This window comes from Pinus tabuliformis, chromosome 2_1 (assembly GCF_031772625.1).
Source record: "Pinus tabuliformis cultivar Carrire ecotype Pingquan chromosome 2_1, CPIR1, whole genome shotgun sequence".
Lineage (NCBI taxonomy): Eukaryota > Viridiplantae > Streptophyta > Pinopsida > Pinales > Pinaceae > Pinus > Pinus tabuliformis.
In genome coordinates this window covers 138,975,936-139,002,470 of record NC_142299.1, presented here as the reverse complement: position 1 = coordinate 139,002,470, position 26,535 = coordinate 138,975,936, and the positions used below count along the sequence as shown (strand labels likewise).

At 36.3% G+C, this 26,535-nt stretch overlaps 1 pseudogene; it reads left to right on the top strand.

Annotated features, from left to right (window-relative positions):
• Positions 1–3,776: 3,776 nt before the first annotated feature.
• Positions 3,777–26,535, top strand: part of LOC149199161 (putative glucan endo-1,3-beta-glucosidase A6) — a 56,755-nt pseudogene continuing 33,996 nt past the window's right edge.

Genomic DNA, 26,535 nt, shown 5'->3' with positions numbered 1-26,535 from the left:
AAAAAACATGGTTTCCTTATATTTTATTAATATGGACATGTAATTACATATTCAATGCAATGTTTTAGGGATGTTTCAATTAAATTTTTTACAAAAAAACTAATTAGGGACAACTTCTTCCTCTTATAGGATTCCTACAAGTATTAGTGTTAATGTGGCTTACACTAAATCACATAAGTATGAGTGAATTTTCCATAAACACTACAATTATGGGTAATCTATTATTTCCTACAATTTAACTAAGCTTACACTAAATCAAATAACTATGAGTGACTTATCTATGGACACTACAATTATGGATTACCCATGATTTGATACAATTTGAACTCTTTCATTCTTTCCCTCATGTTTTGGAGATTGTGATTTAATTTGAGGAAAATTTTAGGTCAACTTATCTCTTCTCCAGTTTTCAAACTATTACTCCAACTCCTTTTTCTATAGGTCTATCCAACCTTAACTGGTATTGTGCCTTCCTTATTTTCATGAAGCCCTTTAGGCATAATCTCTTCAAAATATTATTTAAGCCACCTAACATAATTCTTTCATTGGATATAACTTAAATTTCACTCTACTAGACTCTAAAACCTATGGTGCCTTAATTTCCCAAGACCTTCTCGTTGATTATTTCATAAAACATTTGGATGGTGCGAGACTCCTTGATATCCTTGGAGATTTGTGTCTTAATCCTTTGAAACATACACAATAATTTATTATTATTATTATTAGTCTCCCTATAAAAGGTGAAATTTGACAATCATACTCTACTGATATTATCCTTCATAACCCTGTAAGAAAAAGTTTGCCATGCCTATTACCACAACTAAAATTTCCTTACTACTCTTACCATGCATAGAAAATCATCTTTTGTTGTGCGTTGTTTGACATACAAACTCTCTGACTTCTATCCCACTAATGGTAACTCAAACTTGTCTATTGTGTATGATTGTGAAACCTAGTAGCAGTCTCTTGGTGACTAGGTTATTTCTCTTATTGTTTTTCCCAAGAACGCAACTTGATGATTGGGATTTTTCATCCCAATGAAAACTTTTCAACCAATTCTAGGCCCTCACATGTTGTAGTGTTTTTCCTCAACCTTGTTGCCCAATTTATGATCTTACTTTTCCTTTCCTAGATGTCAATGGATTTCTAGTGTCATCCCACTTTATAATCTTAATTTAATTTTTTCACAACGACGTTACCTATTGGAAACCCACTTTACAATCCAATTCTCAATGTAACAAAAATGAAGAAAAAAATGAGACAATAAAAGATAATCTTAGGGATAGTGGCATCCTTCGAGCCTCTCTCCCAATATAAGAACCTAGGGATGGTGGGAGGCTCATTCCCTAACCTTATTGTTGGAAATTGTAACTAAATTTGGTCTTCATAATTGTTAATGTACTCATTTCAATATGTTACGAGAAAAAAGAGAAAGAAAAATATCATTTTGAGCATGGGTTTCGTGCTCCATTTTAATGGTCATCTACGTAAATAATGTTCTTCATGCTTCTATGGTTTTTCATGCCAAACGAATACTTTTATTGAGTTAATAGATTCATTATCATTTGTAGAAGACCCTATTGGGAAATATTTAACATGAAAAATATATTATTTTAAGTCTAGAAAGTCCTAAGAACATCTAAGCACATGTCGTCCCTGGAAGTGAAAATTCGGCCTAAAGAAGGGAATTCAAACCCCATAGATGTGTATAAATAAAAGTAGCATCAACCTCATTTAGCACCAATCTGATAATCTCAAAAAAGATGTTTGATCTGAAGCTGGGAATGTCAAGGAAGTAAGATAACCCAAGTTTTGATACAATTTTTTAATTAATGTAAAGTCTCCACGATTTGTGGATGTGTAGCATGTAGATGATTAAGAGTCAAAGGGGTTTATCCCCTTGTTTTATGTAGATTTTGAGTCGGTTTTGAGATCCACCCATGGTCCGCTGACCATGGGATTGTATGAAAAAGACTATAAATAAGTGTGCCTTAGAGAGTCTAAGGCATAACGGATGGAGTCTTAGAAGTGATAGCAAGAAGAAGTGGGTCAGATAGGAGAAGAAAGGCTCAGAAGTTGAGTGCGTAGAGGCCTAGGTAGAGTCCACAACTGAGTGTGCCGACCCCTACAACTGAGTGCATAGGGTAGTTTTAAGTCTGTAAATATAAAATTGAAGATCAATAAAGACAGTTACCAAAGAATTCCTGTGTTGTTACTGCTATTAATATTATATGTTGTTGACGAATAATGTGTTTATGGAATATTGATCTAATGATGCGCAATTCTCTTGAATAAGTCTTAATAGATGTACGCAATGCATGTTAAGTACTTTCACGAAGAATCTACTGAATTTTGTCATGTTTACTAATAACTTAAGTAGATCTGCATGAACACTACTTTAGGTTTGTTTTCTTGTGTGCATTAGTGGATAAATCGACTATTAAGGGTATGCAAAGACCAATTGTAGACCTTCGCAAAGGTCTGGAGGTTGTTTTAACAGAGTTGTAGTACCAAGCCCTAAGGGCTTACCGATCTGCGTGAAGGCAAATCTAGGGTGCTAAAAGACATCACACTGATCTCTGGATGTCAAAACTTGGTTCTAGCATCCCCCCATATTGCTTCGGGTGAGAATGCTTCCTGCTCTACACAATTTTTTTCCGAAAGGGCTAGTAGTGTAGGGTTTTTATTGGTTGGCACAACTAACTCTGAACCTAGGTCAGGACCCCCTAAGCCACCAAATGGTTCCATTGTCGAGACCAGGATCTTCTTAAAAGAGATGTGTGATGTCGCATCACTAGAATCTAACCAAGAAAGAAATTGAAAAGTGGTTGGATCAGAAGATTCACGAGTTTGCAGCGCAAGAAAACTGGAATCCGCGCTTGTCGAAGGAAGAGTGGTTGAATAGGTATCCGTATACAGAGATACACGAAATTTTCTTCTGCACTTTTCCCATTGAATTGTACAAGTGGTTAGCTAAATTGATAGACATCCAAGGAAGGTGGAAGCTTGATAACCCTATAGTGTGGACTCCTGAATTAGTGCGATGATTAGAAGCCTCTGAAAACCAAATCTTATGGGTTGTTGATCATTGGCTCGATTGAATTCTGGGAGGATTTGTTACAGAATTCTGAATTGATACCTTAGTCAGCTACAACGAAGCGGAGCAGTGATTTTTCAAAGGACCGCGAGGTAAGTATTTAAGATCTTTGAATACTTGGATTAAAATGTTATTATGTGAAAAGTGAGTTGTGCCATTGCCTTGATGTTTGGAGCTACGCGAAGTGGAAGACTCTTTAGAGATTGAGAGTGATAAGGTCAAGAATATATCCCGTTGATCAAACCTCCTTCGAGTGATGACGAGGGAGCGGTATAGGCCTCACCACGGAGTGTTGTCTAGTCGATAACATAGGGTTTCCTATGAACACATCATCCATCCACTCCACCTCCACCTCCACCTCCACCTCCACCGCATACACCTTCGCCCACACCTCCACCTCCACCACCTCCATTCAACATGGCGAACACTATGAAGTTGTCGATTTTCAAGGGCATCGGGAGTGAAGATACAAAGTAGTTCTGGTTTGTTGCGAATGTTGTTCAGACAACACAACTGATTACTGATGACAATATAAATAAGGCACAATTGGATGCCACCCTGCAGGATTGCGCACTCTGACTCGCAGTTAGTTATTAGATTTAAGGAAATCATGATGAGGGTTGATGAGACACCTTGGGAATTAGGTCAAAGGTTGAAGTTTCAAGTTCAAGAAGCTAACATGAAGCTCACAGATGGTCAGCATCGCGAATGGTTTATAGCTTTGCTTCTGCCCCACTTGAGGGTTTCCATGTTACAACAGAAGATAGGAACACAGGTGGAAGCTTTGGAAATCGTCATGAGGCTGCATGCAACACCTACTCAGGATGCGGCCTTGGGGGTACAACAAATTCACTCTCAGTTACAGAGCCTCTGCTTAGAATTTCAGAGCTTGAAGAAAGACAATGCGACTAAACCAGAGGTGCGTGCGGAATTTTGGTGTCTGGAGTGAAACAGTCAAGGGTACGATAAATACCATTGTCTCGTGTACTCTAATTATATTACAGGAGGGGGACCAATTCCCCTAAGGCTAGAAGCTCCAACAAGGCTGAGTGTGGGGACTACGCTATGGTGTGCTATTTGTCAGGTTGTTGGAAAACATGTGATGGATAATTGTCATTTGGTTCAAAAATTCGTCCAGACACCTCAATAGTTGTTATGTGAATTCTTCAAATCGGTGGGCCACGATGATCGCCATTGTTGCAACTATGAGCTGAAGATGAAAAGAACACCTACATACCAGATGCAAGCATAAACTCGGAGGCTTAATGATGCGTGTGCCCATCATCCATTCCCGACATCATTTACCGATGAATTATTAGACAACGTTGGAGGGCAGGAGGCCTACTCATTGACTGATGGGTTTTCGGGGTACCATCAGATTAAGATCGTGTCCGAGGATAGGAGAAAAATGACCTTCGCGATAGAGTGGGGTTGTTTTCAATACGCTATGATGTCATTTGGACTCAAGAATGCGCTTGCGATATTTTCTAACATAGTCATCACATCGTTCAAGGAGTTCATTTATAAGTTCCTGGAAGTATACTTTGATGACTGGACAATGTTTGGATTAGTAAAGTACCATGTAGAAAGTCTATGCCTGATGTTGGATATGTGTTGCAGATACTAGATTGTGCTGAACCTAAAGAAATGCATATTCTCTATTCCTTTCGTGATCTTGTTGGGTCATGTTGTGTGAAAGCAAGGGCTAATGGTGGATCCTGCCAAGATTGTAGTGATAGTGAATTTGGAGGCCCCAAGGAATGTTAAGCAACTGCACATGATGCTTGGACATACGGTATATCATAGAAAATTTATCAAATCATATGATCAAATTACCGTGCCATGGAGAAATTGTTGAAGAAGGACGCAATATTCTATTGGGATGAGGAATGTCAGCACAAATTATATGTATTAAAAGAAAAGATGGTCACTGCGTTGATCTTGGTATTCCCTGATTGGAAAAAGGAATTTTGCATACATGTGGATGCCTCTTGCATTGTGTTGGGTGTAGTGTTAACACAAGCTAGTGAAGTATAAATGGACCATCCTATAGCCTTCGCGAGTAGGAAATTATCAAAGGTCGAGAAGAATTACTCAACAAATTAGCGCGAGGGATTGGCCATGGTGTATGCACTACAAAATTTCAAGCACTATCTGTTAGGCAGACATTTAAAGATGTACACAGATCATTTTGCTTTGAAATACCTGGTCAATAAGCCTATGTTGAGGGGGAAGATCTGCAGATGGTTGCTACTATTCCAGGAGTATGAATTTCAAGTGATTTTGAAGTCAGGGAGGTTAAATGCGGGACCAGACCATCTGTCACGGATCGAAACAAGAGAGAAGCCCAATAATGTGGAGGAAGGGTTTCCAGATGCACATCTCTTTGCGGTGTGCATAGAAGATAACCATTTTGTAGATATTATTCACTTCTTGACTACGGGGATGGCACCGGAAGGGTATACAAGTTAGAAAAAGAAGGAACTCATAGTGCGCACGACATATTTTTCAGTTATTGCGGAACATCTGTATAAGATGGGTGCATATGAAATATTGCGAAGTTTGTTCCAAATTTTGAGAGGGATAGCATTCTCGTTGAAGCTCATGGAGGGGCTGCGAGAGGTCATTATGCAGGAAAGGCCACTGTGTAGAAGATTTTGCACGCAAGTCTATGGTGGCCAACTTGCACAAAGCACATGTCATCCTTGGAAGTGAAAATTTGGCCTAAAGAAGGGTATTCAAACCCCAAAGATGTGTATAAATAAAAGTAGCATCAGCCTCATTTAGCACCAATTCGATAATCTCATAAAAAAAGTTTGATCTGGAGCTGGGAATGTCAAGGAAGTAAGAAAGAAGGTCTAGGAAGTAAGGAGAAACCAAGAAGAAGAAAGAAAGTTTGTTTTTAGGCTCCTTTCTCTCACACATGTTAAGGTTAGGGTTTCTACAACTTCTGGAAGGCCAAAAATTGTAGGTATAAATTGCAGGTCGAAGTTGCAGGTCAAAGTTTGGAGTAAAGTTGAAGCTGGAAGTTGGTTGATGTATAATTGATCCTTGTTGAGTTGGTTGTCTCTGACATAATTGGAAGGGCTTCTTGGAGGGAGGACTCGGTGCTTGCAGGAAGGAGTTGGTCTAGGGTTTGGGTCTTGGTTTTCTCATTTGAAGCAGATTTTATAATAAAATAATATATTCCTTCCAGGTTTTCCCCTTAGAGGGGCTTTTCCATGGCTTGGAGCCTAATAATTGTGTGCATTGTCTTTACTTTTTTTGTTCTTGATAATGGTTTGGTATTAAGATCTAATAAATAAATACAAGAAGATAAATAAATTTCACAAGCAACTATTAAGTTTAAGGATAATTTGAATTAATAGTTTCCCTATTGCATTCTCTAAGATGGTATTAGACCTAATGTGAAAAAGAGAAGGAATCTAAAGGATCAGCTTGAAGGGTTTTTTTTCGAGGGGAATCATTTGCAGAAGGACACAAAGAAGAAAGGAAGGACAACTATTTGTTGAATATTCTTTGGTGCATCATATTGAAGAAGAGAAAGCATCAAGGAATCTTGGTATCATCTTTCACTCTTGAAGTTGTTTGGAGATACTGTTGTTGAAGGCATCCTTCTAGGGCATCTGTTAGGATAGGGTCCCCTGGGTCAATTTTGGGGTTAAGATAACCCAAGTTTTGATACAATTTTGTAATTAATGTGAAGTCTTTGCGATTTGTGGATGTGGAGTGCGTAGATGATTAAGAGTCAAAGGGGTTTAGCCCATTGTTTTATGTAGAGTTTGAGTTGGTTTTGAATCCACCCATGGTCAGTGGACCATGGGATTGTATGAAAAAGGCTATAAATAGGCATGTCTTAGAGAGTCTAAGGAATAAAAGATGGAGTCTTAGAAGTGATAGCGAGAGGAAGTGGGTCAGATAGGAGAAGAAAGGCTCTACAACTGAGTGCATAAAGGCCTAGGTAGAGTCCGCAGCTGAGTGCGCAGACCCTTGCAGCTGACTGCACAAGGTAGTTTTTAGTCTATAAATATAAATTGAAGATCAATAAAGACAGTTACCAAAGAATTCCTGTGTATTTTTGTTTACTGTTGTTAATATTATATGTTGTTGACGCATAACATGTTTATGGAATATTGATCTAATGATGCGTGATTCTCTTGAATAAGTCTTCATAGATGTACACAATGCATGTTAATTACTTTCACGAAGACTCTGATGGATTCTGTCATGTTTACTAATAACTTAAGTAGATCTGCGCAAACACTAATTTAGGGTTGTTTTCTAGTGTGCCTAAGGGGATAAATTGAATGTTAAGGGTCCGCAAAGACCAATCGTAGACCTTTGCAAAAGTCTAGAGGATGTTTTAGCATAGTTGCAGTACCGAGCATTAAGGGCTTATCGATCTGCGTGAAGGCAGATATAGGGTGCTAAAAGACATCACACTAATCTCTGGATGTGAAAAATTGGTTCCAGCATCCCCCCATACTACTTCGGGTGAGAATACAACCCTGGCTATGTAGATTGTTGCCAAAAGGCCTAGTAGTATAGGGTTTTTTTGGTTGGCACAACTAACTTTGAACCTGGGTCAAGACCCCCTAAGCCAACAACATCTTTAAAGTATCCTTGAAGGTCTTGAAAACATCAAGATAGATGGAGACATCATCAAAAAGGGAAAACTCTTTATTGACAAGTAAGTTTCATATTGTTTTCTATGTCTCAATCTACAGATCATATGGCTACATTTTAAAAGGAATGAAAAAATCTCGTTGGATCAACAAATTTCCTAGCATGGAAGAAGAGGATTGACTTGGCGCTCACAGATAATGAAGTCATAGAATATTTTCTTGGTGAAGTTGTTGAACCAAGCAAAGACAAGACTCAATAGCCAGAAAAATACAAGAAGGGAGAAGTAAGGGCACAAAGCATCATTGTTGAATCCATTAAATACCATCTTGTTCCCTTTATTTTCGATTTAAAGACATCCAAGGCTATGTATGACAAATTGGTAAAGTTGTACTCTATAAGTACATCAAGTCAAAATATTTCCTTGAGGAATCAACTATATAGAATAAGTAAATCAAAAGATGAAGACGTATCCACTTATTTCATGAAGATCTCACAAATAAGAGACAAGTTGAAAAGGCTTGAAGAAACTCTTTCCAACTCTAAAATGACGATCTATGTATTAAATTCTTTTCCATGAGACTGGAGCATTTTTGCAACAAGTATCTACTCTAAGAATGGTACTATACCTTTTGATGAGTTGTGGTTTCAATGTATCTTGTAAGAATCAAGGATCAAGTCAAAGGATGACACCAAATCAAATGAAAGTTCTTGCCTTTATTGCAAGGTACAAGAAGTTGAAGAAAGGGAAGTTTGGAAAGTCCAAGAAGAAGATAGATATGTCCAAGGTGTAATGCTTTGAATGTAATGAGTATGGACACTTTAAGAGGGATTGTCCAAACAAGGTGAAAAACAAAAGAAAGGAAAGAAGTGAAACTCAAATATCTAAACAAAAAGGAGAACCTTATAAAAATATGAAAGGAGGTGACCCCAAAGGATCTCTACTACTAAAGGAAGTCTCATGTTTGTCATGTTCTTTATGAAATTTGTCTTTCTTTTATCAAGTATAAAGTAGAGTATCATGCATTATTGAAGAGTCTTGGTTTTATAAGAAACATTTCATCATGGATAGAAGCATATTATAGTATAAGAATTAGAGTCTACATAATCAAGTTGCTTTGAAAAGTCATCCAACTATCAAAGAATGAGAATATTGGGACCATATTGCATGTTATTGTTCATCCAAGCATTTTCTAACATGATGTTAGAGGTAGCCATTTTGCAACGATGGATCATCAAGTTCCTACACGAACCATCATTTTAGAAGGTTATTAGAAGGAGCATTATTACATGACTAGTATATATTCCATCTAGTATGGAAATAATACCTCTAAAGGATGAAGGAATGTAGATGGTCGAGTTGCAATGTGAAGGACATAATGAAAGCATTTCTACTTCCAGGAAAAGAAACCTAGTTTCAACAGGTTTAAGAAGCAATCTCGTTCAAGAAAGGATGGCTAGATTATTGTATGGAAGAAAAGGTATGCATGTTTAAAGTAACCCTTCTCTAGGGTAGGGTTCATATGTACAAAACCTTGTAGAAGGAGTTGGTTATAAAAGTGTGCTTGGTAAGTCTCCCATATGGTTGCACAATGATCAAAAGAATAAATTTGACATGCTTTAGAATGGATGGAGATCAAAGCTCTCTCACAAGATTGCATGACATAACAATGTTGATCAACATCAAGTATAATCTCCAAAAAAAAGAAAGGGAGTGAACAATAACAACTCCAGAGAAGATATTGTAGCTTGGTAATCAAGTTTGATCCATTGGAAACCTGATCAAAATTAAAATTTAAAAGGATTCTTGCACGATATGGAGATGAATCATGTGAAAGGATGTTGATCTCAAAGGACTAAAATAAACAAATACTTTGATGAAGGGGGCATCATGATAAGGTAAATATGATATTTAATATTTTATGTTATCTGGTTAACATATTGCTTTTCTACTTGGAAAGACACTACATGAATACATAATGAAATTTAGGGCAAGTTCAATTGTTGGTATTGATCGTGATTCAAAAAACATATGGATTGAGTGTCTAGTAATCCTTGAAGGATTGTGAACTCAAGATGTTTATATCATCATCTTGGAATTGAAAGGTAATAGTGTAAGAAGATAACCGTATGTTTATGTTCCTAGATCAACAAAGATCACTTTTATGTTTAAAGGGAGATATGACTAGCTTGAAGTTTGATAAGGCTCAATACAATGCCTTCATTGATGATAACTTGAGGAAAGTGATATGCACTATTGATGACATGCCTATCACAAGTTTAAAGGGAGAAGTTACAATAAAAACCAGGGACAAAAATAAAATGAGAAAAACAAAATGTTATTAAACAGTTAATTGCAATCTCAAAATAAAATTGTGCATATAAATCAATACAATTCATTCAGGAAAACACAATTTTAAACAAGCATAATATGCAACATTACTACTCAGTACCTTCCTCTTATACAAAAAGTAATTGACAATTTTAAATAATAATATTATTATTAATTTTATTGATAATTTTATATTAATATAATATTAAAAACTAATCTAATTCATATTAAACATATATATTAAACCTACTTTAATATTAAACATAATTTAATATAATTTTAAATAATATAATATTAAAAACCAATATAAAAATTCAGCATAATAAGAGCTTAATAAATTTCATAGAAATAAAATACAATATAACGTGCCTTGGAGGTCTAAAAATGTTATAAAATATTAAATTAAATTAAAATATTTGTAATATATTTTAATTTTGAAATGAATTATGGTTTTTGGGCGAGCAGTGTTGATAAACAGTGGTATAGATAACTTGCCCATGGTATTGAAACAAAACCTCTTTACGAGTTATTAATATCCATGGTAAAATGGACCTAAATATTGATGGTTAAAAATATTGTTATATTGTGAGTATTAAGTTTTAATTTAAAACTTGTTACAAAATTAAATTAAATTAAAATATATATAAAATAATTGGATTTTGAAATATGTCATAATTTTTGGGGCATGTGGTATGGGCTTATGGTATTATAACAAATCTGCACATGATTTTTTTTTTAGATTTTTTTTAATATAATTTTTATATTTTACAATTCAATTTAAAACCATATAAAAATAATCACCAATAAATAAAAAACACAATTTACATTTTAAAAATTTAATTTGTTTTATTAACCAATTTTTTAATTTAATATTTTTTTTTCAAATTTGTTTAAATTTTTTTAAATTAATTAAAAGCTAAAACTTTTTTATCCCACAGGAAAAAATACATGAAAAAACCAAAATGTTTTTAAAAACACTCCAAAATATATAAAATATTGAAAAAGTTAACGAGAGATGCATTCACTTCTGGCAAGCTTGAGGCCCACATCGACGAGGTAGAGTATCACGAACAACCTGAACCTCAAATTCATATCCTAACAACCGGTGATATGCAGTAAATATCATTTATTGCAGAGTCATCACAGATTTCAAACCCAGGTTGCAAATAGCATTTAGTACATAGTCATCACAGTGGTAGTGACAAGATACATGAATTCCAGATAAATAAATCAGTATTAGAAATGACATCACATAAACCTCCATAAGCCCACAATTATAATAGACCTACAAATAGAGACTCATACCTAATAGGTTTCTAATAAAATAGATGGGCTTAACTCATGTATTTAGTGAAATATTATTACAAATATTTCATTGTATTTATTGAAATGAGATCACACATATGTCATTGCTTTGGAACGGTGTCATTGCTTTGGTACGGTGAAAGTACAATTTGGATTTTTTTTAATCTCTTTGGTATATTGTAGCATTCAGGAATATTAGAGTTATAATACAAAATACATCAGGATCTGAAATAATTGCAGCTTCGAACTCCACCACATAGCGGGAATCAGGGTATTCCCAATCCACCGACCCACAGTCCGTAGTCCGCATTAAGGAAAGGAAGCATTCATATTCCCCATTAAGTCAAGCTCTCCCCTCATAACTGCTCTACAAATCAACGATCCACCTATCGGGGGGATAGGGCAAATGAAGGTCGTTACGGAACTTGGTAACACAAGATCTGATGGCTAACTGGAGTAATCATCTCGACTGGAAGGCACATTGAAACATATTTTTCATAAATGATTTGTTATGGGATATAATATATGGTATAATGGGATTATTTGAATATATAGTGTGAGTGGGCTTAATGGTTAAGAGGATGTGTTTCTTCTTAAGAGGTCACAGATTCAAAAGCAGAGAGAAGTAGAGTATGTCCAGAGGTGGGTCCATTGTCTCACAAAGAGGGTGGTACCAATGTTACACCAATGCGGTGTTGGGCTTGGCCGTGACCTTAAGATTGAATAATTGTCTCACAAACAAGTTTTGATCCTGCAATAATGATCAACTATATGATTTTAACTTGCAAAATTAATTTTTGGTTAGTGGGAATTCTTCACTAATGATTAAGCTAAACTTGGATGTTAAAGGTTAGTGGGAATTCTTCACTAATGTTTAAGCTAAACTTGGATGTTAGAAGTTGGTGTTATTTCCTCTCTCTGTAGGAATTCTTCACTATGGTTAAACTAAACTTGGATGGTGGGAATTCTTCACCAATGGTTAAGCTAAACTTGGATGTCAGAAGTTGGTGTTATTTCCTCTGATCAAGTTGTATGATTTTAACTTACCAAATTGATTTTTGGTTGTTGGGAATTCTTCACTCATGGTTAAGCTAAACTTGGATGCCAGAGGTTAGTGTTATTTCCTCTCCATCCAGATCATGGCTGGCTAAGGCACCCTTAAAACATTCATGACAATGATCCATTGGAAGCAAAGTCAAATTAAGACTACAAGTGTCCCTCTAAGAATTCGTGAAAATAGAGGGATTTTTTTTGGTTTTTTTCAAGGTCTAAATAGTTTTAATTTTAGTTATTTTTTATGGACATGGTATTAAATAATAAGCAATGATACCTGTAAATAGATTTAATACCAAGTCCGTTAAAATAACCAAATTCTAAAACTATATAAACTTTTAAAAAAATCCAAAAAAAATTACCTTCATATTCCAGAATTCTTTAAGGGACACTTTTATTCTTAATTTAACTTTACTCCCAACTAATCACTAACTAAGTGCCCCAATCAGCCATAATCAAGATGGGGAGGAAATAACTACAACACCTACACCAAAATTTAATTTAACTATCATTCAAAAATTCCCACAGACCAAAACTCAATTTTCCATATTAAATAAGGAAATCTAAGACATCATGATGTCAATAGAAAAATCAAAACGGGCACAGAAACTGTCTTCCACTTTGCTATTGAATAAACCAACCCACAAAAACTGTGGAAGACTTTGCTATTGAATAAACCAATCCACAGTTGCTATTGAACAGGCCAATCCACAGTTCAGCCATTCGCATTGTACCATGTAACGAATCAATAGAGTGTTTAAAATCTCCAACAATTCACCATAAATCTGGAATTCCCCAGGTCAAATATATAAAAATATTAAGTAGCTGAAATAAGAAGTGTTTATTGAAAAACAATACATGAGAAGAATAAGAAAGAGACAAGAATATAAGAATGACCGGTGAATAGGAAAGAAGTGTTTATAGAAAAACAATACAAGACGGGAATACAGCTTTCTTAATTTGCGGCACACTGATATGGCGTGCTCTCAGTTGCTCCCGCTCTGAACGCATCTGTGGATATAACAAAATATCATTCTTCAAGAGAGCATTTGTGAATATCTGGACTTAAAAATTTTAGGAAATCAAATAAATATGCAGTAGAGATTGACAAACCACATCATAACGCATATAATATCGATCAACGCACACTGCTGGCCGTTTTAGATGTCAATTTATATTTCAAAAAAGAGATTTTATTTGGTTTGGCTCTCGACCTAGAGTTAAGATACATATAAGATGGTTTAATTTCCTTTTTAAATATGATATATTTTACATGAATACTATGGGTCAATACCATGGATTCTCATAAACTAGGAGCTCAAAAACCACTAATAACTTGACCCAATCATGTTTACTTTAATTACCCAACAAAAAATTACACAAATTAATTTTATTTTTATTATTTTAATTAGAAGTTATTCTTATTTTAATGTCACGTTCATGGATAGACGGTGATTATTGGGTACTTTGTTAACGCACTCCTTGATGTGAATGACCCGTTTACAAAGAGAGAAAATGTAGTTAAGATTGAAAGTCTCAACCTTATTAGTATGGTTAAGTTTGAAGTTGTGGAGAGTGAGTGACGTGTAAAGTGGAACCAATATCCCTCCCTCATTTACTAGGACCACAAATGTTTTTATGTTATTATTAATTCGACTCTCTTTACACATAATCTCAACCAAAAGTTTTTAACACATTTATAGAGGTTTTTTTAATCAATTATGGGTTATTCAAGGAGTTGTCTATAATGCGACTTTTTGGAGATTCCGGTGACAGAATCCGGCGGAAGAAATTGAGGTTAAATCTTGATTTGTTGCAGTTAAAATGGTTTTTTAACTGCATATATGGATTCAGCACCCTGAAAAACCCTTGGGACGCTTTCATTGTGCAGAAACTAGCTATCAAACTTGCGATTCCAATAAATTCCTGCCGGATTTCGACCGAAAAAACCCGCCGGAAAGACTTTCAAAAAGTCGCGTTATAGACAACTGCGTTATTCAATAGGGTTCATTAATCAAATATGGGTTATTTGATCAAACTTATTAGTGTGGTTAAGGTTGAAGTTATGGACCATGTGGTGAAGTGGTACCAATATCCCTCCCTCGAGAGATACTGATGTTAAATTTCGATTGTAACATTTTATGTTGTTATTCATTCTACGCTCTTTGCGTGTAATCTCTATCAAAAGTTTCAAGTCCATTTATAGAGGTTTTTCATTGAATATGGGGTTATTCTATGAGGATTTTTACTGAATATGACTTGTTTGTTCAAAATAGAAAGTAAGTATGAAGCATGTTTATAGAGGATTTTTTTTTTTTTAAGAAATGGATATGTATGTATTTATATTAATAAACAAAAGCGCGAGAGGACCCAACACCTTTACATAGAATCTTAGTTACATCATAATGTAACAACTTTGGTGAAAATTCAATGTAATAAAAGTTGATAACCACGGTTGATGGGACACTTATTCCAAGCTGCATGATGGGCATTAAGACATCTTAGTGTGGGTGTTCATTGGTTTATTATGTCAAAGGAAACTGGCAAAGGCAATTGCAAAGACTCTCGAAAGGAAAAATGACATTTTTAGCACATTTAATTATGAAAATAATGGAAATTAGGAGAAAACGAACGTCAAAGGTTGCATGTGAGAAGGAAAATGAAGAAAAATAATGGAAAATGAAGAAAATAGAGGCTTAATTGATAAAAAAAGCTTATGAGGATTAGTTGGTGCTTTTTGTCAGTTAAGTTTATAGTTCTCTCATTATTCTCTCTCTCCCTCTCACTCTTTGACACTTAGATTTTTCTTGGAACACTTTGGCATTAGATCAAGAAAGGCAAACATGGAAAGAGGAAGGAAGGAGCAAGCAAGGAAGAGCAAGATCAAGTAGCTACAACATGATTCTTTGGAAGTATCGATTTTATTGTGTGTTTTCCTTGCTAGATTTTGCATGCATGGTATTGCATGTGGTTTTTTGTTGTTATGGCATGGGTTTTGCCAGGTGTCATAGTGTTTTCAACCTAGCCTTTCCAATTCTAGATAACCATGGAGTGATGGGGTTCTCATGTTTCGGTTGAGCTAGATTTCTGGATGGATTCAAATCTGAGTGAGTTGGATATCCGAAAGAAAGAACACATGGCCTACTAATCCCTGAACCAGATTGTGGATTATGGTAAAGCCACTAGCCTAGTGACCCTTGAACTAGACTGTGGGTTGCAGTAAAGCCAGGTATCGTGTGCCTCTTTGGACCTAAGAATCGTAGACTGGTTAATGGCGAGATATATGGTAAATACTAGAGGTAGTTTACCTTGATTATGCCTAGGAATCCTTGCCAATGAATGGCGAGATATATGGTAAATCCTAGAGGGTAGAGTCTCAGTTTAGGACCTAATGATCTCTAGATCATACTAGAATGCGATAAGAGATTTTAGTTGGTACTTTTTGTCAGTTGAGTTTTAGAGCTCTTTTATTACTCTCTCTCTCTCTCTCTCACTCTTCGACACTTAGAGTTTTCTTGGAACACTTTGGCATTAGATCAAGAAAGGCAAAGAAGGAGAGAGGAAGGGAGGAGCAAGCAAGGGAGAACAAGATCAAGCAACTACAACATGATTCTTTGCAGGTATTGATTTGATTGTGTGTTTTCCTTGCTAGATTTTGTATGCATGGTATTGCATGTGGTACTTTGTTGTTATGGCATGGGTTTTTCTAGTTGCCATAGTGTTTTCAACCTAGCCTTTCCATTTCCGGATAGCCATGGAGTGATGGGATTCTCATCTTTTGGTTGAGTTGGATTTTACGATGGATTCAAAGCTGAGTGAGTTGGATCTTCGAAAGAAAGAACACATGGCCTCCTAATCTCTGAACCGGTGTGTGGATTATGGTAAAGCTACTAGCCTAGTGACCCTTGAACCAAACTGTGGGTTGCAGTAAAGTTAGGTATTGTGTGCTTCGGTGAGCTTAGGAATCCTAGACTTGTTAATGGCGGGATATACGGTAAAGCCTAGAGGTAGTTTCCCTTTATTAGGCCTAGGAATCCTTGCCAGTGAATGGCAGGATATATGGTAAAGCCTAGAGGGGAGTCTCATTTTAGGGCCTAATGATCTCTGGATCGGACTGTGGATTGCGGTAAAGCATGAGAGACTAGGAGACATGAAAATTCCTCACAGTGTAGGTGGAGAAATTCGATGGAATCCATGCTTGTTTTGGCCTAGTGACCTAGTGGAGATCATGGTAAATCTTGTTATTACATGTTTATTGTGTTGGCCTAGTGATCCGATGTGGATTGCAGTAAAGATTGGTTTGTATTGATGATGGTGAGGTGGGTTAGCCTCGGGATTCCCTAGTTGGTTCTTTTGGTTTAAATCCCACATTCATGCTTGGAATGTGGCACGGGGGTGATTGGATGAAGAGAGACTTGGCTCAACCAATCTATGATCGGATGGAACGTGGTAGTCCCATCTCGAGTTAGATTTTACATTCATTAATAAGAGGTTATTTCCTTGGTATATTATGTGTAATTGTATTGGTTTATATGTGCATTCTATGGTTGATGTATCCTTGATACTTTTGTTGCTATTATATAGTTTTATCCATCCTTTGTTCTCTATTTGTTCCATCCTTATAAGGATGTGGTTGCTTCAATACAGGGAACATATTCCTCCACGCAGGATAATCAATGATCCAACAACCCAACATTGACAATGTTACCATTCTCCTCTTCTTTATAACACCATAGTTTAACCTGACACAACGAAAGAACCTCCTCCATCTTTTTCACTTACATTGGTGATCTTCACAACCATAGATAAGAAGTTTCTTTTACCTTGGCTCCATCTCATATCAAACCGACAACATTTTTTCTTTCTTCCTGATGGATCCCTTTATATCACAAAAATATATCACAATTTTCGTGAAGAGTAGAATGTAGGAGGCATCTCAACTCTCAATGTGCTTAACGACGACGAGCTCCTTCATTATTTTGTTGCAAATCGTCGAACTTCTGTCGATAACAAGTTCTTTGGGCTTGTCCACATAGCCAATTTCACTCCCTGTTCATGAGCGGGAAACCTTCTGTTGATTGTAGGAAATGAGAGAATTCTTATTCGTGGATGGAAGCTACTTTCTCGTTGCTCCGTGGAAACTAGGCACTTACAAAGGCCAGATTCAAAGCCACTTGTTGGTTGCTATGTCCAAATTTGGGCGTTTCTTTGTGGGAGTTGTGCGAGTTGCGAGGGAATGAGGATTTATTGAGGTGGGAGACCGATGGGAGAATTGATGAGAAAAGGAAAACAAAATGTTTCTAACTAAGGCTCGATTCCTTCGTAGATACAATACAGACTTGGTGAAGGACATTGAAAATACACACATCGGCGGGGCTTCGTAATTGAAAAAATTTCGTGAGTTTTTTGACTTTAACAACATCCTTTTAAGGATGGAGAAAATAGAAAAATTGGTATGAAGTGACTCATTTGGTTCATATTTAGCTTTTGTTGAGCCATAAGGAACCCTTTTTTCTAACGTGTCAACCTATGAATTCAAGATTCGAAGGATGTGAAAAATTTTTACTCCTCAAACTTTGGCAACAGGTAGAGGATTAGATATCATTTTTTGGGATTGAACTGCATTAAGTAAGGCATTCATCTATGACCATTTCCATGAGAGATAGTCGTAACTGACTAATTTCTCATGATTTTTAATAGTCCACTTAACACTCATTGCATCGGGTGATGCTCACAGGGGTGAAGAAGTGGGATTGAAACTATTGAAATGAATCACATAGCATCAATCATCACTTCCGGGGCTTACACCTAGTAATTAGGACTTCCCGAGAGGTCACCCATCCCAGATCGCCTTTGGCTCAAGCGCGCTTAAGCCAAAGGATTCTTTGATTGGTTGGAGCCAAGTCATTGGCAATTAATGTTTTCCCTTTCATAAATTAGCAGATGGCCAATAAAGAATCTAAAAAAACATTTAGATTTGAGATTTTATAATCACATGAAATTTTGAGCCCTTTCCATAATGCCAAAAACTCTACTTGGTTATTGGTGGTTCTTGTTGTAGCATTTTTTAGTTTTGATAAGATAGAATATTTGAAAAAAATGTTAAGTTAGGATATGGACATAACAATAGTGAATAAAATGTTAGTAAAAGAAAATATCTTGATGATAATGTCCATATCAAAGAAAATGTTAGGGTAGATGCTCTAAAAAATCAAGGCAAAAAGAAAATGTTAGGTTAGAAAGAAAAGAAAACAAATAAACTCTGAAAGTGAGCAAGTCTAAATGTCGCTACTATTTTTTCTGCAAAATAATGGTTGTGTGCAGCTTGTCATAAATTCCACAACCCATGACAGTCAAACTATTTAATCTTGATTTCTTCATGTTTTAAATTTGATGCTATAGTTAGAGAATAAAGATCTGGCCAAACTGTTTAATCTTGGCAGATCAGTAGTTAGGTAGAGAATAAGAAGGTGCTCATTAGTTTAATCTGAGCCCTTGGAGGTTATAAGGGTATATTTAGATAGTTTGCTTTTGTAAATAAAAAGAAAGGAAAAGGGTTTGTTAGCATAAATGCACCCATTAAGTTAAGAAAAAATGATAGGATAAGCAAAAGGTAAGTAGAGAAAGGTTGCAGAAGTTTGATTATTCATTGGACAAAATGTACATTTATCATGTTTTTATGTGCATGAGGCAATTACACAAGGCAAATGAAGTTCTACTAATCAATTAATTAACTTCTCGTTCATCCCCATTCACCTTTATATTCATTAATTTCCCCTTCCTAACTTTATACATTCATATTCATTCATTTTCCACTAAGAACCTCTTTTCCTAATGTCAAAACCCTTTTTTTTTTTTAAGAAAAGTGAGAATCGCATGTAAAATCCCTTTTTACATGAAAAACCCACAAAAATATGTTTTACCCTAAGTATTATGCATATATGAAAAGCAAATAATCCCATTAAAAAACATTTATATTTAGCCCACTTTCCCCTTTTCCATTCATATTTCATATTAATACTAACTATAGTATTAAATCCTTAAAATATCCCTTTTCCCGTATTATATTAACTTCTTATTTAAATATCCCAAAACCTTAGTTTTATAATAAAACTATGTATTTTAATATCGCATCACAAAATGTTAATGTATCGCAACCTTTCATATGAATGCACTCTTCCCCGATTGTGATATACGATCAACGATGGGCCCGGACCCGACCAAATATATATCATATTTCATATCCATTTCGTGTCCGCCTCCATCGCAAGTCCTAGCTATAACATATATCCTTCACATTCCGATATGCGATGCATGATGGACCCGACACAATATATATCATAGTTCATCGCCACTTCGCATCCATCCTCATCGCAAATCCCAATCGAAGCACCAACCCTCTGCCATTGCGATCCTTGATTGCGATGGGAACCCGAACCCGATCATATATCATACATGATTTATTCCTATGTCGCATTCGGCCCTTATCACACTCCTTGCGATGGGCCTTCCCTTGCCAAACTACAATAGTCATATGTGATTAGCGCAGACCCGATATTATTATCCGCCCGAGTTCATAAAATTTCAAATCCGCCATATGTGTTTTTGCGAAGGTTTTCTTTGTTTAAACAAATAATTAACCTTAAACCTCCATTCCATTGTAATCCCATTTTTAACCCATAATATAGCCATTACCACCATAATTAATCCCTCCATACTCCTCCTTTCACTCCACCATTGTTCACCTTTATCTGATAGTGCAAAAAGTTAATTGTTTCTCCATTTAAATGCAAAAAACACCATTTTTGCTTTGTTTTTGCCTATTTATACAGAGAACCCTCCATAAGCCTCTACGACCAAATAAAGCCATGGATTCACCCTCTGATACGCCCTAGACTCCTTCCGATAGCCTTTCTAGCTCAATAAAGCTAATGAAGACCTCCTCTGTCACCTATTTTTCTTAATAGTTTTTGTGCTTTGCAGGTAAAAGGCTTTTATTCTAGGCTTACAGAAAAAAGGCCTGCATAACATTTTGAAGACAAATATGAGCGATTTACTGTGAAAAACATAGTAAAACTTGAAACGCACAGTAAATTCTACTTAGCAAGGTTAAAGAATATTTGCATAGTTTAAAGAAGTTAGATCAAAGATCAAAATGAAGAAAACAACTAGCATAGAGGATACAAACAATAAAGCAGCATAAAAGGCAGAATATTAAACAACAAAGCCAGCATAGCTTGAATAAAGGGGACAACAAGAAGCAGTTCAAACAACTGCCCCTATCTTCTTGCATGAAGATCTTTTCCTTTCCTAGAATAAATCTTAAATAGTTTTAAGATATTTCTTAGTTTTATTATTGTATAAATAACTCTCTTCTTGAGATGTTATGGGTTCAAAGTTCATGGTTGATTGCTCATTACTTGTTAAGTCATGACTGCTTCATTCCATTTTGAACCTAGTTGCACCTTTGAAGGAAGCTTTTCTGGACACTTGATGTAATTAGTCTTTCTGGAACCTTAATACAAAGCAAAGGATTCTGAATTTGGCCTTAACAGTTTATGTTACCCTGTAAGTTCTTTCCAGTTTTCAATCATCATGTTTTTCTTCATATGCTTATGACTTACAGAGATAGCTAGGTAGGAACAATTTGTGTCTCAATTGATTCCTATAAGCTCATGAAGTGATCATCTATTAAGAGAATGGATTAATGAACTGTCTATTTAGCTAATCCCCTCTAATCAATAAATCATCAACATCTTGTGTAAGCTTAAGTATACTGCCTTGAACCTTTGGAACGTAGTTTAGAAGGTTTTCCTACTTATGATTGTTCTGTTTCACAGTCTGGAAACTGTGATAATCATATTATTTTCTATCTTCATCTCACTACTATTTTGACCTATATCACTGTGTAAAGCTTTATAGTAGCCCTTTGTTGAAGTATTAATATTATCCAAAGGATTAGTTATTTAAATTCTAAATCTGTCTTCTTTCATTGGTCTTCCAAAAAACTAAAATAAAAAACCCCAAAAAAAATTATTTTAGATGCTCTGGCATTGGTCGCCTGACCTACTACTATGTCAGAGGAACAACATTAGACTGGCACTGTTGTCGGGGACTCGAATTTCTTTTTAAGTTTCCCTTGGGACAACGATATCCATTCATTCTTTCTGATGAGCCCCATAAATGGGTAATTATATGGGCTCATTTTGCCTCCTAACTCAGCTTAATCCACCATTCTCATTAGTTTATTGCATGTTTTTTATTATATTTATGCTAATAGAGTGAATTGGGTCAGTCATTATGCCATGAAGTCTAATGTGTGCTTTATGCAGACTTTTGGTCAATTTTGAGACAAAGTCAAAGGTTTAATGAGCATTTGGCAGCCAATATTCGAGGAAAACAAGGGAGAGGATTTGTAGAAGGGTGTCCCCCTCATTTATGACCCCCTATTTCGAATCCTCCTTCAGAAGGCTCAGAGCACAAGCAGCCACATCAATGCATCAAAAGGGTAGCCGAGCAAGTGAAGAAGAATTGATGTCTATCTCTAGTCTTGGGAGCCAAGCCTCCTTGATTTTAGGAGAGTTGTTGGAGGCTCCAGTTTTATAAATAGGAAGGCTTAGGGCCTCAATAGGTTAGTTGGATTTTAGTCAAATTTTCACACTTTTGTTGCAACTTTTGCTCAGCTCATTTCGAGCTTACTTTTGTGGACAGTTTTATGTAATGTGACTATTATTTTGATAATGAAGATGAAATATTTTTTGAGTGAGCAATGAGTTCTTCCAGGGGTTCAAGCTCTTGGGTTAGGGTCCAACCCAAGCTACCCAACACCTCTTGTTTTGTATTTATATGTCTTGTTTCAGTTCATGAATTAGTTGCTGTTAGATAGATTTCTTCCTTAGTAAAATATGTTTCTTTTTGGTGATTTACATAGCTATTTCCATTTCAGTTTGCTGAAGTAGGTTAAATAGTGGTAAGAGAAAGATATAGAATGGCCATCAACAGAGCCTTGACCTCCTTTCCTCCCTTTGGGACCATGAGCTGAGGTTAAGACCCTCTTGCTGCAACCAAAAACACAATTTTGGCTTCTCCATGCAATTTCTAGTGTTATAGTTTGATTTAGAGGTTAATGCTTTGCTTCAGATCCATTTTGCCATACTCATTTCTATTTCTGCAATAAATCTCTTTCCATTTTTTCCTTTCCATATAGCATTGTCCAACATTTTATTTTCCTATATCAGAATTTAGGTTAACATGAGATACAATTATGTTTTTTTGGTGCAACTAGTTTCTTTGCTTGCTCAATTTCAGAGTTTGATTTGCAGCTCTCTTGCAATACATCTCTGCTCATAATAAGTCAATAAATCAGCCATCACCAACTCTCTTTGCTACATGTTCCATAGGTCATTCACAGCCCCTCATAAATCTGCCCTAATTTTCTGCACTTTTCTCATAAAATTTCCTCTTGTCCCTTGAACAAGTCCAACCATCATTCCCTTCCCTAATCCTCCTTGATGAACCTCAGACAACTTAACACATCCTTCTAGCCTTCATCTACCCTTTCCAACCATTTTTCCACCTTTAAAACCTCTAAAACAGCCCTCGGCATCCTCCTGTAGATCCCCTGCAGCCTCCTATAGAAATTCCTGTAAGTGACTTTTTGAAGTCCGATTGCAAGGAAAGCCTCCATAAAGTTGCCAGAGGCCTCTTAGGACCCCTCCACACCTTCCTACACCTCTGCAAATCCCAAATTCGCCCTCCATCACCACTTAATCACTGCTACATTCACAAACAAATAAATTACATGCACAACAATGTCACATAAAATACATAAAAATCCAAAAAAGACAATTTTTCCTCATTTCCTTCTAGAAATAACTTGAATAGGTGTATTTTACTTCCTCAGTAGGTAATGGCATTCATTTTATAGGTTTTCATCTCTTTTTCTGCAAAAGTAGGGTTAGTTGGTAAATTAGGGTTTGCTAGGTTTTGCTTTACATTCCAGTATTCTTTCTCTTTTTGCAAGTAGAATAGCCTCTGTAGAGTAAGCTTTCCTTTCTTTCATCATATTTAAAACTTCTTCTAGAATTCATAGAAGTTGGCTTGAGCTCGTAGTGATTTTTGCGCTAGTTGACCAAGTGACAGCTTGCAGTAAGAACTAGTACTTGTGCATACAACATTGTCGCTTCCAAGTTTGTTACGAACTACCGGGTTGATAAAAGTAAAGTAGGAAGCCCCAGGAGTTGCAAAATTATTGCTGCAATACTGGTGCTCACCACTTTTTTTTAAAGGTATTTAAAGGATTTAGAAAGGTTAAATTCATTCATCTAGGCGACTCCACACTCCCAAGCTAGCACCTTATAAACATACCAGATCTCATTCAGACACTGATATAGTTAGCCCTCTGTCAGATCCTGAAAGGATTATGAGAAAAGCCAGTTCTAAAAGGGGACACATACTATCTTCTTCTTCTTCAGTCTTGTTAGCCTTGTTGGCAAATGGCCCAAAAATGGATCCAAATATGCTCTTTAACACTCCGAAAGTCTTCAAAATTTGCCTAAGGATCATTCAAAGTCAAAACCATCGCATGCCAAGAGCCTTTGGAATGGCGGAAAAACACTTTTGGGTGGCTAAAACACATTAAAACAGTCAAAAAACCAAGTTCAGAGGCTTAACTGAGCAATGCACAACAGTTGTTAGATCTGGTCGATCAACGACCCAGATCTAAGTGGCAAATCGCAATCAGCTGAGGCAAGCCGAAGGAATAAGTAGGGACCGAGTGGATATGCGATTGTGATCAACGATGCAACGTGGACTGTCGATCAAGCGACATAGATCGACAGCCCACATCACGTCGCAAGATCGCTATCGGAAGTACAAGGAGTGCGCTAAGTAAGGGCCCTGGGCATGAGCGATAAGCAATTACGATCAAATCGCATCGCTATATCACAGTGGAGCAGCACCAAGGGGCGGAGCCTTTACACCTTCATATGTGGATGCGATAGGTCCAGGACCCGAAAGGGTTCGGGAATGAAATATATAATATTTTAGGTCTATAAGGAAGTCGATTTTTGATGCATTTTCAATGTATTTCGTTATTTAATGAAATACAAAGAGAACATGGGAGCAGCACCGATGCGACATTACAGACCCGAAATGGTTTATTAAGGCGGTTGAACAACATTTCAAATCTGATAAAGCAAGATTTTCACATTTTAATGTATTTTCCAATATAAAGGGAAAATCACAAAACCGACAAGATTTCGGGAGAGCCAAAGGCGATAAGTGGTTTAGGCTGAGCTCCGCTCGATGCCATACAATAGCTGCCACATGTCCATGATGAGGAGAGAGAAAACCACCCTCATCGGGCGGTTAACTGCAGTACAAAAGAGCCGCTTGAAATGGATCACAACTGTTGGATCTAGAACTCCCAGATCAACGGTGGAGATGTGATATCACTACAAAGGTGGACCCAATAGGAAGATAGGCCATGATTAAGGACTTTTGAAGTCTGGAAGAATAGAGCTTGGCGGGATTTTTACAATTTTTACAGTGTTGCTGTGTTTTCTGTATTAAACAGAAAACAATCATTATAAACGTTTAAAAGATAACAGAGGCCCGAAGACCCATTCTATCACATAACAGAGGCCGGGAATAACTACCGAGGGATAGAGGCCGAGAAGCGGTCATGGAGTAGACATTGCAACTTTCCCAAAACAAATAGAAACATCATGGGGCATCGACAGTGCTCAACCCAAAAATAACAGAATCGATTATGGGGCATATTTGGCATGAGAGAGCTCCCTACTAGCACAATAAACCACCTGAATGTGGTTACTCTTCTGTCATAAGAAGGAACCTCTGAAGCCCATGCTTGCCTAGGCAGGGCGTCAGTCAGTTAACAAGACAGATAGGATAGATTAAGACTTCGAGCCTTTGAGAGCTCAAGAGCATTGTAAAAGGCCTATAAAAGGTTGAAAACTAAATGTAATAAGGGTTCAACTTCTGGAGATTGTTGAGACTTTCCTACTCAAGCTTCTCATCTTCATTCTAGCAATATAAGCTTCTTTTGCTGTTATATGTTCAATGTCCATTTTCATATGAAGATAAGTGCATCAGTTTGTTGTGTTCTCTACCAAATTCATGGGATAGTCTAGTTATTGCTATAGGTAGCAATGCAACTGCCTTGCATTTTGATGAAATAGTATCATCCTTTCTAACAGAGGAGATGAAACGGAAACCTTCCATGTTGTACAATTATATGCTTGATACAGGAGCATAACACAACCTTATGCTAAAATTTGTCATGGACTATTTCAAAATCGACATCACTAAATCCTACCATGACCTGTACACCTTTGATTCTAAAAGGGTGCCCGGTTTGGGATTGATCAAGTGTTTAGTGGTTACCCTTGCCCAAATTCCAGTAAAAAGCATAGTACTTGATATTGTTGTCACAGATATCCCTCCTAAGTTTGGAATGCTCCTTTCTAGGTCTTGCTATGCCAAATTAGGGGGAACTCTATAGATGGATGTGTCATATGCTACTATTCTTGTTTATGGAGGAGAGCAATTAAGATTATATAGAGATGTAAGATTTGTACATACTATTTGTAAGACTGACCAGCCAAGGAACCATCCAATTTATGCAATAGATCAAGACTTAGGTTGTTTTCATCTCACTTCAAACCAACATAAAACTCAGGTAAAAATTAAAGAGGTAGTTTAAAGTCCTGAACCAAACCAAACTGATATTTGGAAACTATTCTTTGATGGCTCTTGCACGAAATATGGGGCAGGAGCTGGAGTAGTTTTACTTTCGCCTGAAAAGGAAAATATAACCCAATCATGTATATTAGACTTCGAAGTTACCAATAATGTTACTGAATATGAAGCTTTCCTTTTAGGATTGCAACTAGCTAAAAGCCTAAAAGTTCAAAACTTAAGTGTGTTTACTGATTTAGAACTTATTGTTAAGCAAGTAAAAAATGTTTGCCAGACAAAACACCCTAGACTCAGGTCCTACCGAAATGAAATATGGGACTCAGTTGAAAACCTTTTTGATGCTTTAATTTGACTCATATTCCCAGAGATCAGAATATTCACGCAGATGCCTTAGCTGTCTCTG